The 16381-nt window shown below is 44.5% G+C and overlaps 3 non-coding genes across 3 annotated transcripts; all 3 read right to left on the reverse strand.

Moving 5' to 3' along the window:
- Positions 1–4818: 4818 nt before the first annotated feature.
- LOC138226300 (U4 spliceosomal RNA) lies at positions 4819–4957 on the reverse strand. The gene has a single exon (XR_011184485.1). It is a non-coding gene; the product is annotated as a U4 spliceosomal RNA (small nuclear RNA).
- Positions 4958–6293: 1336 nt separating this feature from the next.
- Positions 6294–6367, reverse strand: trnat-agu (transfer RNA threonine (anticodon AGU)). Its single transcript has one exon. It is a non-coding gene; the product is annotated as a tRNA-Thr (tRNA).
- A 1571-nt stretch (positions 6368–7938) lies between these two features.
- trnav-cac (transfer RNA valine (anticodon CAC)) lies at positions 7939–8011 on the reverse strand. The gene has a single exon. It is a non-coding gene; the product is annotated as a tRNA-Val (tRNA).
- Positions 8012–16381: the final 8370 nt, after the last annotated feature.

A 16381-nucleotide genomic window follows, 5' to 3' on the forward strand; every position in this document is an offset into this window, starting at 1 on the left:
GTGAATGCTTTTACTGCTGCCACCCTGATGAAGGCTCATTCAGAGGATGGCTGGCAGGAAATTGGTAAGAAGAAAAAGAAAAAGAAGAAGGGACCAGGTGAGACAGAAGAGAAATGTGTTTTGTAAAGACTGGTTCCACTTTCTTATGTAATATGGCTCTAAACATAATATCTCTTAACACCAGAGGTATCAATGACAGAGTTAAATGCCAGTCTGTCTTTGATTACCTCCAGCAGAGAGAGGGAGATGTGTTGATGTTGCAGGAGTGTGCTTTAGCCTATCAAGAGAGGTATAAAAGCTTTGAAGATAGGTGGGATAAAGGGCCTTCTGTTTGGTCAGGGGACAATAACAACAGAGCCTCTGGCGTGGCCATTCTTTTCAAAGGATGGGCTTTCAAATTGAAAAGTATTCAGAGGGTCATAGATGGCAGGTTGCTGTGTGTGGATGTGGAATGGGGGACCGTTAACCTGCGGCTAATCAATGTGTATTGCCCTACTGACGTGGGAGGAAGGGTGGAGCTACTCAAGGCACTCTCTCACCTATTGTTATGTAGCACAGACGTGATAGTGGGAGGGGATTTTAATTGTATCTTAGAGCACACAGACAGGCAGTCTAGCTCTCTGATAAAATTGGATTCCAGGTCACTGGCCCTGCAAAACTTAGTTCAAGACTTTAAACTCTCAGACACATATAGATGTATATATCCCACAACAGCAGGATATACATGGTCAGGGAGGAATAGCAGCTCCAGAATTGACTATTGCTTTGTCTCAGAGAGAGTGAAAGTTGTTGGGGTCACTCTTCAGCCTGTCTTCTTCTCAGATCATCAGGCTTTAGGTCGTAGAGTGGAACTCCAGGGCTTTGGCCCAGGCATCTGGAAACTCAACACAAAGCTGCTAGAGAACGAGGGGGTAGTATCCTGCTACAAGGAGAAACTATCACAGTGGCTGTCCTTGCAGTGTCTGTACGGGTCAGTAGGAGAGTGGTGGGAGGAGGTGAAGGTGAGGACAAAGGCCTTTTTCATGGCTGAGGGAAGGAAGGCTGCTGCCAGACGGAGAGGAGTGCTAGCCAGGAAACAGAGGCAGCTGCAGCGTCTCTACACGATGATGCACAGTGGCTTCGATGTGCTCGAGGATATCACCCTTTTAAAAAAGGACATCCGGAGCATAGCCGAAGAAAGTAGTCGAGTGCAGTTCTTGGAAGAAAATGAGAAGTGTTCTCGCCTCTTTTTCAGGAAAGTGGAAGGCTCCAAGTCTGTCATGGAAAGTGTAGTTGATGAGGAGGGACGAGAGAGAACAGAGCCGAGTGCAATCCTCTCCTGCACCGAGGCCTTCTACTCAAGACTGTACAGCTCTACAGAGGTAAAGGATGAAGAAATTCATTTTTTTACCTCAAAGCTAGAAAACGTTTTGAGTGAAGAAGATAGGGAAGTACTTGAGAGGGATTTGACAGTAGAAGAGCTGAGACAGGCTATGGAGAGCTTACAGAAGGGGAAAACTCCGGGTGCTGACGGGCTCCCTAAAGAATTTTATTGCACCTTTTGGGATCTGCTTCAGGATCCGCTGCTGCTCCTATTCGAGGAAAGCTATAAGACAGAATTGCTGCCTGACTCCTTAAGAGAAGGCACTATCTCTCTCTTGTTTAAGAAAGGAGCAAAGAATGACATAAAGAACTGGAGACCCCTCAGCCTGTTAGGCGTGGACACTAAGATCCTGTCCAAAGCCCTTTTCCTGCGCCTACAAAATGTAGTGGCCTCACTGGTAGGGAAAGAACAGACTTGTGGGATAGCAGGATGCCTGATGAGCGACAACCTGGCCTTGTTGAGGGATGTCTGTCTGTACTCAGAGGATCGCTCCCTCCCTCTGTGCATTTCAGGTGTAGACCTAGAAAAGGCCTTTGACCGCCTAAACCGGCAGTACTTAACTTCGGTACTTGAGCACATGAAGTTTGGCCCCATCATGAGAAAGTGGATTAACCTGCTGTACACAGGTAGCAACAGCAGAGTAATGGTTAATGGCAATAGATCACGCCCCTTTGAAGTCTGTTGTGAGGCAGGGCTGGCCATTATCCCCCTTGTTATTCGTTTTGGCTATGGAGCCCTTAGCCTGTGCCTTGCGCCAGGATCAGGCCATTAATGGGATACCAGTACCTGGAAGTGGGGGAGGAGAGGTAAAGACATCTCTATACATGGATGACGTCACCCTGCTCCTCTCTGACAATGCCTCAATTCGTAGAGCTCTGCAGTGCTGTGATCGGTTCTCTTTGGCTTCCTCTGCAAAAATTAACAAATCAAAGAGCGAGATTTTTTATCAGAACTGGAGGGAGCCAAAAGAAGGACATGATCTCAGGCTGCAAGAGAAGAGAATTAAGGTCCTGGGGGTGTATTTTGGAGAAGAGATGGGAACAGTAAATTGGCAGAACAAATTGCCAATCTTAAACAAAAAACTGATGCAATGGAAGAACCGAGACCTCACCATGACAGGGAAGGTGCTGGTCATCAAAGCCAAGCTCTTGCCTGTCTTGAATTTTCTGGCTTCTACCTTCCCAATCCCACACCGTGTTGCGGCGGTGCTGAGGAGATTGATGTTTCAATTTCTATGGGGTGTGAAGCAGGAAAGACTCAGAAGGGAAATAATGTACAGGCCGCTACCCTCAGGGGGGAAGTCTGTCCCAGATATTGCTACGAAGCTGCTGTGCATTTTCCTGGCCTCTGTGCTGAGAGGCTTTGCAACAGCACCTGCAGCGCGTACCTGGACTTATTTTTCCAGGCTCTGGGTAGGTAGGGAGGTGTTCAGAGTGTGGGGTGTCAGACCCAAGCTGGATGTCCCACTCTCTGACACATGCCCTGCAATTTATGGGACAGTTAAAAGTTTTCTAAGATCTCACACAATTGGCCATATTCCCCTCCGAGATGTCAGCGTCCAAAAACTGGAAGATTTCTTTGCACCCCAGAACAATAGGCAGAACCCTGTGGGCATTTTAACATCAGCCCAAACAAGGAAGGTGTGGAAACACACATCCTCTAAGTTTCTGTGCAACATTCACAGAGATTTAGCCTGGAGTGTCGTCCACCAGTGCTTACCGGTACGAACTTCCTTGTACCGTATGGTCCTCACACCCAGCCCTCGCTGCGTTAGGGTGGGCTGCAGCGAGGAGGAGACTGTGACCCATCTCCTGTGGTCCTGCTTTTTTGCTAAGGCCTTCTGGGCACAGTTTGAAGATTGGTTGCAGGCTCTCTCGCCCCAATTTACCCTGACCGCTGCTTTCGTCATATACGGCATCTCTCCTGTCAAACTTCCTCCTGACGTGTTTGACAGGATCTGGGCCGTGGTGAACAGTGGGAAAGACGCCCTGTGGAGAGTGAGGAACATGGGGCTGTTCAAAGGCATCAAGATCCCAGTCAAGGCTGCAGGTAGCCTGGCCCTGTTCATCACCCGAGAGAACTATTACCTCAGAGATCTGTGGAGAGAAGGGAGGGAGGAAGCAGAAAATCTGTGGGAAATAGAGGGCATAGGTCAATATCTCAAGAAACTGTGAAAAACACTATCATGTTTAAGTAAAGAATGTGATTTGCTTCAGAAAAAAGAAATTGTTGCTATGTAACTCGTACCGTGTCAAAATGTAATAAGATGTGATCATATATACTGTTTTAAGTATGTATATTAATGTAAAGCATTTGTGATGCCCTGTATTTTATTGTGAAAAGGAAATAAAAGTTCTTAAAAATCGAAATCGCTGGAGGAAACAGTCCATCTGGCCATGAAACTCATTTGAACGTCTAGCTACAGCAACTAACAATATCATGATTTATTCAGGATGTGTGGAATCAGCACGTCCCGGAGACAGCTTCCGAAATCGTGAGCATTCTCTGGTGGTGTCCTGCAGGGCACCTGTGGCCGTGCATTGGTGGTATAGTGTTGAGCATAGCTGCCTTCCAAGCAGTTGACCTGGGTTCGATTCCTGGCCAACGCAGTGGCAATTGGTTTCAAATGCTGTCATGAGCCTTGGATTATGACTAGCAAAGCGAAGCCTTTTGAAAGAGCTAAAGCACTGCAAAACGGAATTGAAGGAGAATCTTACAGGGGATTCTGAGCGGTGTCTGCATACACGCAGTCCGATACGGGTGCTGAAAGCTTGAGCTACTCTCAATGTCATGCTGCCTTTCCCCGGAGTAAATCTGTTACATTGAAGGAATGCTTCTCGCAGGTTCAAAAGGGACCCTTGTTAATTGGAGAAATCAATGATTTCTAATGAATTCTGTATGTGTTAAAAGACAGCTATACACAGAAAACATGCAGGACACTGCCCATGATGTTTCCCGAGCCGAAACACAGTGCGTTTTTCCAAGCCATCTGACAAAGCTCGCCCACTGAAAACTGCAGCAGATCGTGTAAAGACCTTCAACTTTGTAACTACTGCACGCACAGGAAGCACAATAAATTCCTCTTTTCAAACTGTCAAAGGTTTGCTTTGCAAACGCTGCAGGACATCGCACAATCTCTTTTGAACGGGGACAAACGATTTCTTATGGGGCGCAGTAAGTACAGACGTTTAAAAAGCTCCACTCATGCCGACGATGCAGCATGAAGAAGCGCAACCTAACGTTTGACAGACAAAAGCCGGGCGCCGCTACGAGCAATATGAAATCAAACTGACAGCACACGGCGTTTCGCGCTGACTCAAAAGTGATCTCGACAGACGCTGTTCTCTGCATAACGCTGAAAGAGATAAAGAGCGTTTCTGTTGAGACGTAACAAGCTCGTTTCTTTCTACCATGATGTCACCATGACAAAATCTGTCTTTAAACACCTTGCTCAGTCTCTGACGAGACTGTCAAAAATTGCTTTCGCCGATTGTATTGCAAACCAGCGGAAGCGGGGTATTGGGAAAAGTTTTCAACTAGCAACAATCGTGCGTGCTAATTAGAACAGCAACGCTGAGCTCTCAGCACCGTACTGAGCCCAGGTGTTATTCTAAAGCTGTCAGGTGCAGTTCATTTATATGAAGGAAATCTCTTACTGGGTACGATTACAATGCAGTAAGTAGCACAGGCTACTTGGGGAATAGCCCGATGTGTTTTAAAACGACCCGAGCCAGGTAGGAGTCGAACCTACAATCTCCTAATCCGTAGTCAGATGCATTATGCATTGCGCCACTGTCCCTGGTGTGACACTACAGGACTGTAACCCAGTGATCTCAGCCCTGCAACTAGTAAAATATTACCCCCGGTCCATTCTTTTCCAAAAGTGAGAAACACCTGTTTTCTACATTTTGTCTGTTTTAAAACCATATCTCTTTAAACCAAACCAAGAGTTTGTCTTTTGCACTGATATTCTGATTCATTTCGATTTCAAAGAAAAAAAAGCATTACCTTCCAAAGCATCATAAAATTGTCCCTTCTTCCAGACTCTACTTCTCTCTTGTAGTAGTACAGTAGACCTTTCCAGGTGAGCAGATCACAGAGTCCGAAATGAGCTTCCTCCATCAAGCAAAGTACCTGAACATGACTCTGTCTTCATAAAAGCGCCCCTGTAATAAAGAAATTAAATCCGAAATCAAGAGGGCAGTTGCCTACTGAAGTTCAAGAAGTAATCAATTTTAACCTAGCAACACATTAAAGGCTGCATCTATACAAGTACGATTCTAGAAATGCTCACCAGATTACGTTTTAAGAAGGAACTGCGCCTCAGGTTCCGCCGAGATCTTAACTCGGATGGCAGGATTCAGAGTCCGGAGTGCGGATGTGATCTTCCGCGTATTCAAACCGCCAGCATGTGACTCCCCTGTCCCCGTGACCTCATTGCTCTGCTCTCTCCTCTGTGCAGCCGAGCCCGACTCATGGTAAAGTGGAAAAAAATATGCCCTCAACGTGAGATTTACTCTGGACGAGGATAGATGTTACCTTTTTATCGTTGAATAGGATGTATGTGATGTGGCGACTAGGTTCAATTTTGTATCCTCTTTAAAAGATTAAGGACTGGGGTGAGCGTGATTTACCACCCTTTCAGCTAAGGACCCGACATGCGCACCGTTTAAGCTGCATAGACTCGGTCGTTTAACTCTTCTCTATTAGCAGGGTTAAGGTTAAAGAAAAAAAACATTGCTGACTTCTTTTTTTTTGCCAGCCGCTAGCGCTGATTAGCAAGGTTTGTATTTCATGTTTTGCAAGTTGCATCCATTTTAAGAAAAACAAGTCGCGTTAAAGACAGGAAATGAATACTTGCATTTAATTAAGTCTAGCCGTAGGCGGTTGTCCATAATGACCAGTACTGTTCGAGAAGACAGAACAAAGAAGGCACCGCTGGGATTCGGACCCAGGATCTCCTGTTTACTAGACAGGCGCTTTAACCAACTAAGCCACGGTGCCCCAGGAGTGTTGTCCTTTTGCAGCCACTTGGACACACCTTTAGAAAAACATTTTGTTAACAGGCATTCTGCCTCAGCCTAAACACCTATAGCTTGCAAAGTGCATGCTATTAGACAGGCACCTCTGCAAGACCTTAAGAGTCTCTTAAACTAGTGATAGTAAGGTGTTCCCAACGGGTGATGTTCGGCTTTCAAATCATCTCTCCGTGGAAGCGCCGAGATGCAGCTGTTTAAGGCTTAGAAGCAGCTGACTGTTTCACTACCTAGCTGATCACTGTCAGTCAGGGAGCTCAGAGGTGAAAAGCCTGTCTGAGAGACAATTCGCCGTCGATCAGTTCAATATGTTCCGTACCAGCTCGGCGCACCTGAGATCATCTTGGTAGCCGTGTAGCTCATATAGGTGAGAGCGTGTGTGTGTACCACCGTGATTGGATGCCGGCCCTTCTCAGGTCACAGTAAACCTTCTGCTCAAAAAAAGTGAGGTTTTATTTAATCTCTGACCAAGGGAAACGTTTCATTTTTTCAAAGAAATGTTTGTTAAAAAATAAAGTCATAGTTCAATGGGATTCAATCATAGACCGTGTGATATGGAAGTCAGGAACCTAACCCACAGCACCACCAGCACAGTCACGTGCTGAGTGCTGAAAAAGCACTACAGAAACATTATCGACAGACAATGTACAGCGTGTACTATTCTTGTGTTGCGGTACATGAATATAATTATATCGTTATTAATTTCTAATTTATAACTTTATTAACTTTATAAATTTATAAATTAACTTTATAAATTTATTAACGTTATTAATTAATTTCACGACGCACAGACAGGGCGCGGGGAGCCGCCGCCTGCAAACACAGCTCCAGGCAGGACTCCACTCCGCAGGAGCCGCAGAGCAGAGGAGATGGGGGCAGCTTAGCTCCTGTGCAGAGACCTGAGCTGCTGTTGCTGCAGACACTGTCTTTTCTGCACTCGGGGTAGGAGTGAATGTTGAGTTGCCCTTAGAAATGAAGCAGAGCACTTCAACGGCACGGGTGTGTGTGTGTGCGCCCTGGTGATTCTGGGAGACAGATTGAACCTGGGCTAAAAGAGAGGGGGCTTAGCCCTCTTCCATTTGCTAGTTCAAAGTTGTACAACCCATTTGTATCTGCTAGGCGGCGCAGTCGTCGTGCACAAAGAACGCTTTGAAAAGCGTCAAAGGCAAGTCATTCCGAGTTGGTCGTTTGTGTTTTCCGTTCAGACGCGAAATGCTGAAATGATCTCTCGGCTCCTCGGTTGTCATTTCTGCTCCTTAAAGGAATCACAGCACCCGTCGGCTTCCAGCACGGTGGGTCGGGACACAATGCCGGGGGTCGGAGAGAGCGATGTCTTCCTCGTTAGTATAGGACCTGTCACCTGTCCCCACCTGTCACGCGGGAGACCGGGGTACATCAGGACGCGCATTGAAGTGAAAGCAGGATGCGCTGCGACATGCACTGTGCAGATCCCGCCACACTAAGGGGTGAGTGGGTCTGTTCGATCACAGCGCTAGGCGAATCCCCAATCCCCTTTTGTGCGTGGCGACAAAATAAGTCTGTTTCCGCCCGGTTTCGAACCGGGGACCTTTCGCGTGTGAGGCAAACGTGATAACCACTACACTACGGAAACGGTGGTAAGATATGCCCAGCGGCCCAGCGTTGAGCTTCGCCATTGCGATTCAGCTGCTTCCAGTGCCTTTATTGGAGTGCGCTGATGGACCGTGCTCTCTCTCCAGAGACCAGCACGCCTGTCATGGACGGAGCAGGAAAGGCGCTGCCACATTCTACAGCCCTCTCCACGCAATCGACGAAATCTGGCTACTGAAGTGGAGAAAATCGCCTCTCCAGAAAGTGCAAATATCATCTTGGAGAGTATAAATCCTATTGCCGAAGGTCAGCTCTGTCTACCAGAGTGACCCTCCCACCTCCTGCAGCGATGGTCAGCTCGTCTCACACGCGAGAAGTTTTGGCTGGAAACAAGCGCCCCCTCTTCTCGCACGTTTTGCACGTTCGAGAAGGATCTTCTTCACATTCGCCCATGCAGTTCCCAGTCTTGTGGACGAGGACAAAAAGAACACACAAGGGCTCATCCAGGAGTTGAACCCAGGACCTCCCGCACCCTAAGCGAGACTCATACCCCTAAACCAATGAGCCACGGCAGCACTTTCCATTTTATTCTGTCAGCGAGCTTGAGGACGGGGGAGAGGCGTCATTCGCTCGTCCAGTCAGACCTTCATCAATAAGTCAAGAAAGCTGCAATTACACGACTGCCTTGCAGACGAAGGGCAGTGAACTGCACCCGGTAAGAGGGGAACAAGCGGCACTAGGTGACACCGAGGCATAACCCCAACGAGGGGGGTTAGCTTGCATGGTACAGCGCTCGCTTTGCATGCGAGAGATAACGGGATCATTTCCCACATCCTCCAGGTGTGTGCTTAGAGCTTGATGTGCCGAAAGGTGTCCTTTAGCCTGTGGTCACGCCTTGCATGGAGAGCGTCATGCAGCTGTCAATCATTTTGCAGCCACGCCCCCTCTTCATCTTCTCTCTGCCTTAAGCGTCTCCGCCACTCTCTCTTGACATTTCATGTCAGCATGTCAGAAGTCCGAGTGACGTTTTTAATGGCTGAGTGAGGGCACGATGCTGAAGCAGAGAGGCCACTTCAGCCAGAGAGACTTGTGCTAGGTGAGATCTGAAAAACGGACTCGCAACAGAAACAGACCAAAAAAGTATCGGTGAGATCAAAAGGCAAATGCAACATCCAGCAGAGGGCGTCTAAAGATTAGGGAACGGGCGACTGAAATCCATATGAGGCAAACTTTCCAGCTGTGTACTGCAGCTGGCCTCGTTGGCGTAGTTGGTAGCGCGTCAGTCTCATTGTCTGAAGGTCCTGAGTTTGATCCTCACACGGGGCAGGGCTGCTTCCTCTCTTGCTCTTTTCAAACACTTGCGGCAACTGTTCGCTCATAACCACGTCTGGAATGCGTGACCTTTACACGGGGGAGAAGCAACGCCGCATCCCTTTTCTAAAGAACATTCACATTCAGAAATAAGTCAAGAAATTTGCCATTACTTTAGCTCGCGCTGCTGTCAGCCTGCCCATGTTGCCAAAGAAAGATTCACTCGGCGTCAACATGACAGAACAGCGATCACTTGAAAACACTGTTCCACACTCCGTAAGCAAGAACTTCAGTGTTTGCAGTCACCCGATATGCCGATAGTCAAAGGAGTACGAAACATGAAGCGTCAAAAGACAAGATGAGTTGATGGAAAGAGCCTTGAATTGATGAGCACAAAAGTTCAGCTCGTACAATAGGCAACGAAGGTCCCGGCGTCATCATCGCACTTGAAAGGACTGCCTTGCAGACTAAGGGCAGTGGGAGGTTGCTGTTTTCAGATGGAGGCATTGGGATGGTGGGCCGAGATCTATTCTTCTTAAGGAATTCTTCATCGTGAAAGATCGGTCCACAGGTCATCCAAAGAACTTACAAATTTTTTGGACTCAGGGAATCACGTGCTTCCGGAAGGGAGTGAAGTGCTCAAACACATGACATGCCCCCTTGATCTCACATGCACAATTCTGCTGCAACATGCACAGCTACCGTCCACACCAGGCAGTGGGGCTTCAGCAGAATTTGCTACGCCACCTGCAATAACATATCCAGCTGCACACATATACATGGCCCCTCTGTCCTTTTCAGGATCTCAAAAAAAAGCATAGCATGGTTTTCCTGCAACCTGATTGACCGCATCTCCCTCAGAATGTGCCCCGTTGCATTCATTGCTGAAGCAGGACGGAGGCTAACGGACATGCCAGAACAGTTAGGCTCAGCGATCTCTCCAAAATATTGTGGTTGTAGTGGAAGAAATATGGTTTAAATTGTACCTTGGTATTTCAAACTCTCTCTAGAATGTTATCCTTTTCTATTTTATTTTGACAGGAACTGGCTAATGACACTAGATGAAAAGAGAAGAAAGAAAACACAACGTTTCGGCCGTGGAGCCTTCTTCAGGTGTGAGGGCTCCACGGCTGAAATGTTGTGTTTTCTTTCTTCTCTTTTAAGCATGGAATAGACCTATTACTTGTTCCTTTGCAGCCTACGCATGCTGACACAGCTCCCCACCTGAACTGCTTATGATGCCTGGTAGTTTGTGGTACTTGGGTATTGTCTTATGTTTGCTCAAACTGCATATGTGTGATTGCATATTTTTGGGTATTTTCATATGTCAATATTTAATTCACTGACATTCCTGTATGCTTGGAAGAAAGGTAGATTGGATTTGGCACAGGACGCCTGCCCATATTTGTTGATCATTGTTGGGCTGGAAAAACAATGATAAAAAGTGTATGAAAAAAGCTCTCTCCAATATTTCCCTTCTCTTCGCCATGGTTACACTGCCTGTTCTTTCCGTCTTTTGTCCTTCTACAAAGATTCCAGGGCTCTTTTTCCACCATAATATCAGAAGCCAAAAAATAACCATCTAATGTGTAAACAGCATTTGTAATGTTGGTAGCTGGAAGAGGTTAAGTATGTTTGCAAGACCTAGTTGATTACACCAGACTTACTTTGTTGTTGTCAGTTTTTTTTTTCTCTTTTAAAGGCTGTAGGTGGGGTGTGATGGACTGTACCACTATCATAGAAGATTTTTTCAGGACACATCGCAGTTCCATAGTAGAATTTATCAATAGTAGAATTCCATAGGACATTATTTACCAACATATTACCCAGTGTGAGACTCTGCCAGTAAACCTCAGAGCATTGAGTTCTCCACTGATAAAGATGGCTGTCTGAAGTCATGAAATCCACTGCTGGGATGCCTGAGAGACAGTAATTGAATCTTGGCTGGAATTAGGCTTTCTATTAGTGTTGATCTTTGGGAATTATGTGGTAAAAAGGGAAAACTCCTTTACTTTAGTCACTTTGAATGTTCAAATGTACAGAACCTGCAAAACTAAGCAATGAAAAAAATCCATCACCACTCTCATGATAGCATAACTCATAGTCTCTGCTGTTGTGTAACAATACACACTTTCAATTTTCTTATCGCCTGTCTCCAGAGAGAATCTTGTTAGTGCTGATGACCTTGAATTAGACCTTGTTGACTCTGTAAAACAATCTTCCTCTGCTTAGAATTTCACTCAGATTGATTATGTTCTCAGATTATTCCTGGCAGGACTGAGTTTCCAGGAAATGAAAAGTGAAAGAAAAAGTACAGAAGATCAGCCCTTGAATATACAACATTGTGCAGTGAGATTGTTAAATGTATTAGCTGCTATCCCGTGCTAGAGCCTGTCGTGGTAAGCAGTGGATGACAGGATCTAGCATAGATACTAATGAAACACTGTTAATGAAAGATAAAACACTTGAGTCTTATTTTAGTTTTCCATTTCCCTTTCATTTGTGATGTACTGTACAACAGGCCACAGAACATGCACAAAAACAGATATGCACACATTCACACCAGGCAATGACAGTCTGCCCAGTCAGAATCTGAGCTGAGGTATCAGAATTCTGAATTCCCTGAATTCTGTCATGGATCATCCACAATAAGGGCAATGTTTGAACACGAGGATCCCCAGGAGAGAGCCTAGTAACACAAATCTTGGAGCAAAAGCAGATGATTAACTTCATAGTTTGTGTGGTTGAGCCAAAGTTGAGCATGAGGATATGTGAGTCACCATTCTTAGAAATGGATCCAACTTCAGACAGGCGTCAAAAGTAAGAGTATACAGTGCTGGGGCAATGACACTTCAATGATCAGAAGGATAACAAGAGTTTTAATGCATTGAAATTGATTTTCTGGTGATGCACACTGTCATGGAACTATTAATTTTTTAAGGATCACTTACTGACGTCAGACAGCTGCCAATTCTCCAGACTGGAAGGATGAACAGTTTATCCCCCTAGGTACCATATTTCCATATTTCGAAGCATTGGAATAATACATGTCATACAGCAACATAAAAACAGGAAGACAAGTATCACAGCCCCTATAATCGGTGTTAGTAACTTAAAAGAAAAACATTCCCCCTGGCCCAAACAGTGATTCTAACCAGGAGAGAAAAGCCAGTGTATCTTTTATGCCTCTCTCTTTATTCACCTTGTCTTTTAGTTCTTTCAAATGCTGAATAGCGAGCGTAATATTTCCGTAATCATCGTCATTAGCTGGAATATATGTACAACAGGAGTCTCCTACTAAAGCATAGACTCCTCCAGATGCTGCATTTTGAAGGTCCAGCACGAACCTGTTCTGAAGTACCATTAATCTAACTCCCCTTAATTCTTGTTTGATAGCGTCTAAGCCTTCTAACGTGATATTAATAAAAGAGTACATTTCATAAAAAGTCGCATGGGTGAGGCTGTAGAATGAGGCATTAAAGCACATATATAACAAGATGCATTAAATTTCTTTAACTTTACAGTATGATTTATAAATTTATACCACAAATTACTCATATCCCCCTCATTATCAGTTTCATTCAGCCAGTTTGTATACAAAGAGGCTTCGTGTTTAGATTCTTCCTCTTTTGGGGTGGTGACAGGCTTCTACATAAAAAGGAAAAAGGCTGTGCACATCAGTCCCACGCAGGTTATCCCCATCTGTCCTTGTGGAGACATCACTCCTGCGCTTTGCTCAGTTCGTTTGTGACCTTTTTACAGTGGGAAGCATGAATCCAGGGCACCATTTCTGTGACCTTCACAGCAGTGGCAGTGGTCAGCAGCACCTGGTACAGCCCCCTCCACCTGAGTGAACACCATTTGTTTTTCCTGAAGTCTTTCACCAGAATCCAGTCTCCTTATTCACTCATTAGTTCTTACAGCACAGGTAAATCCCTGTGGGCTGGAGCCCAGTATAATCTTAGGCTTTTTTGGTCAACATTGGTCAACAGATTGGTCAACAACTGGGTAATAACTCTTAGAAAAATCTACACATTGTTCCCCTGCCTCAGCTGTGACGTTTTGCAGAACAATTCTAGCTGAAGTTGTAAAATTTCTCTTTGTTCCGTTCCTGCAAAACATCTTATTATGAGCAAACAAACCACAATAATCATTTGCATCTAGGGGAATCACTCCCAAGGGTAACCCCCCTTAAAGCTATATTGTTCTACCCATCAGGTTCTGCCACTAGATAAGAGAACCTTTCCCATGAAATCATTTTTTGACCTTCATGATCCCTTCAGGGTGTACAATTAGCACAGAAGCAGCAGCTTTAGTCCACATGTTTTTCAAACAGGATATTAACGATATGATCATAACGAATAATACCAGACCCACAAATATGTATTGAACCAGAGACCCTCTCCATGTTCCTAGCACAGACTGTAGCCATGTACCAATGCCCCAATCATCTGGATTATAATTATGATATATATTTTTCTTCATCATAGATGTGCTTTGCTAAGTCCTAGCAACCTACAATACTACAATAGAGAATTAGCAAATTCAACAATCCATTCCTCCAGCTAAATTCATCCCTCCAGGAAGTTTCATTGATTGGCCCGTGATGATATCAAACAGGCTGTTACACAGTTCTGTTTGATCCAGCCCGCATCCCATGGCGTTCCTTCAGTCTGATGTCTAGTCGATCTTTCAGAGATCTGTTCCTTCATTCCACTGTTCCAGCAGACTGAGGGTGATCTCAGTCCATCTCACTCCGAACAATGCAGCCACAGCCTGACACACCTTCCCTGTGAAGTGTGTTCCTTGATCATAATACAAGGGGCAGGGCAGTGCCCACCGAGGGCTTATCTCTGTTATCAAGTGTTTGGTAGACACAGAGGCAGTGGCAGCAACCCACCAGGAAAACAGATTATAAGAGCCCAGGTTTCCCTTTACAATTTTCAATTTCCCAGGTTTGAAAGGTTCCTCAGTAGCAGGCCTTTTGAGCTGTTGCACCCGCACCTGAACTGTAGTTGAGTTCCTTTGATAAACATTACATCCAGATACCACATAAGTGGTTACGGCTTCAAACCCGGTTCTCACCCAGTTTTGGGTAACCGGCACACCATTTGACTCCCACCTGGGTGTCCAACAGAGTGCATTTGTCGGGCTATAAAGGGCATTAGGCTGTGAGGGCATGCAGGGCGTCTGGTGTGCTGTCAGCTCCACACCCCATCATCATGCAGCCCCACAATCTTTTCTAACCATGTCCATTTCTCTGCTTCACAGAGGTCTCAGACTACTGTTCTACAAGTATTGCTCACCTGACAGTTGCATCTGCAAAGTTGTTCCCTCGAGTTACTGGAAACATTTCTTTATTATGTGATTTACACATTACCACAGCTACTTCAGTCAGTAGCTGCAAAGCTTCTAACAGTTCAGAGATAAACCCAGCATTCTTAACTGGAGTCCCTGCTGTGTTGAGAAAATCCCTATTCCTCCACCACCATCCAAAATTGTGGCATGCACCAAATGTATATATAGAGTCTATATACATATGCAGCCATTCAAAACAAGCGGGGTACGCTGCGGTATAACACGGTGGGCGTTTCGCAGTATACCGCATCATACCGGACGCAAATTAGATTATGTTAATAGTATCCGGAATCACCTTGTAAAATCGCCAGGTGGAGCTAATAAAGGTTAACCTCTCCTGTACAGCATTTGAGCTGTCAGCAGAAAACGTCGGTTTTGAATCCTGATCACTGCTGAGGGACAATCTTTATTCAATTAAGAATTTAAGGTGTATACTCTTTAGACTTTAAATTTAAACAGTGTATTACAGCATGTTAATCATTAAACATTAAAAAGGCGGTATATTTTATAAAAGCAAGATTGTTCTGTTGGACAAAAGTACACAACCTACCACCTTTATCATAAATATTTTAATTATGCAGGAATATTTTATGCATCAAAGTCTTTACTGAAGATATTACTAAGAGTATTAATAATGAATGACCTTGGACAAGCTGTAAGCTCAAAGTATTACCCTGGTCCACATTCTTTGTAACCGTCTTTGTAAACGAAAATAGTTTATTTTTTCATTGACAAAAAGTAACACCACAGCATTTAGTTGATCCGATCACGCATTCATTTCTAATCATACAATGTAATTCTTGAGAATCTCCGATTCACCATGCCTTTCACATGCTCATAAACGATTTTAATTTAGGAATATAAACATATTAATGTATGTAAACTGTACTGTATATTGCTGGTCTTGGTAGTTTAAAGAAAAAATACACACCAGTATTCCATTTCTCCCTAAACATTTTAAGCATCAAAGTCTTACATGTTGTTATTTGGGAAACATTTTTACGTGCTCCTTCTGACCATATTAGGATTATATACTTTGTGAAAAGTGATAGTATTTAACCTTTTCTGTGAATTCGCTTGTTATCTAACAAATGCATACTTTTAGAATTTGATTAACAGGGAATATAATATGGAATTGCGTATCTAAACAACTTAATAATGATATAATTATAATAATGTACTGTCTGGCGGAATAAACTGAAGAGGTTAGTTAATGCGACACGGAATTATTAAGAATTATCACCTCTTTTTACACTTGAGAACAAATGAGAACATTCCACTCAGTGGGATGTTATCTCAAGCACCTGCTAATTCGTTTTACACCACTGGACGACAGGAGAATGTGACTGTACTGTATCTGTACAGAATGTATCTTTCAATCAATACAGTAATTGATTAAAATCGCAATCGTGCGTTTAATTAAATGCCTTTTTTGATTCACAATCTGAAAATGAAAACAGCGGTAAAGTCACCTTGAATTTAAAAAAAACGATTTTGGCACGCCTGTAGCATTTTCACGAAACCTCCTAAAGTTATGAGAACACTTGCTTTGTGTATAAAGTACATTGTGAATGTTTTCACAGCCTTCACTTTGTTGTTTTTATGCCATTTTTTTGACCACACACAAATATTCCTATGTCCGTATCTTCGCAAGGGAATCAGTGCGAATTTTAATACTAATTAAATGACCGCGGGCACTTTCCACCCCCGCTACATTCTCAGAGTAGAACAGACTAACCTTCTA

This window comes from Lepisosteus oculatus, unplaced genomic scaffold (genome assembly GCF_040954835.1).
Source record: "Lepisosteus oculatus isolate fLepOcu1 unplaced genomic scaffold, fLepOcu1.hap2 HAP2_SCAFFOLD_131, whole genome shotgun sequence".
Classification (NCBI taxonomy): Eukaryota; Metazoa; Chordata; class Actinopteri; order Semionotiformes; family Lepisosteidae; genus Lepisosteus; species Lepisosteus oculatus.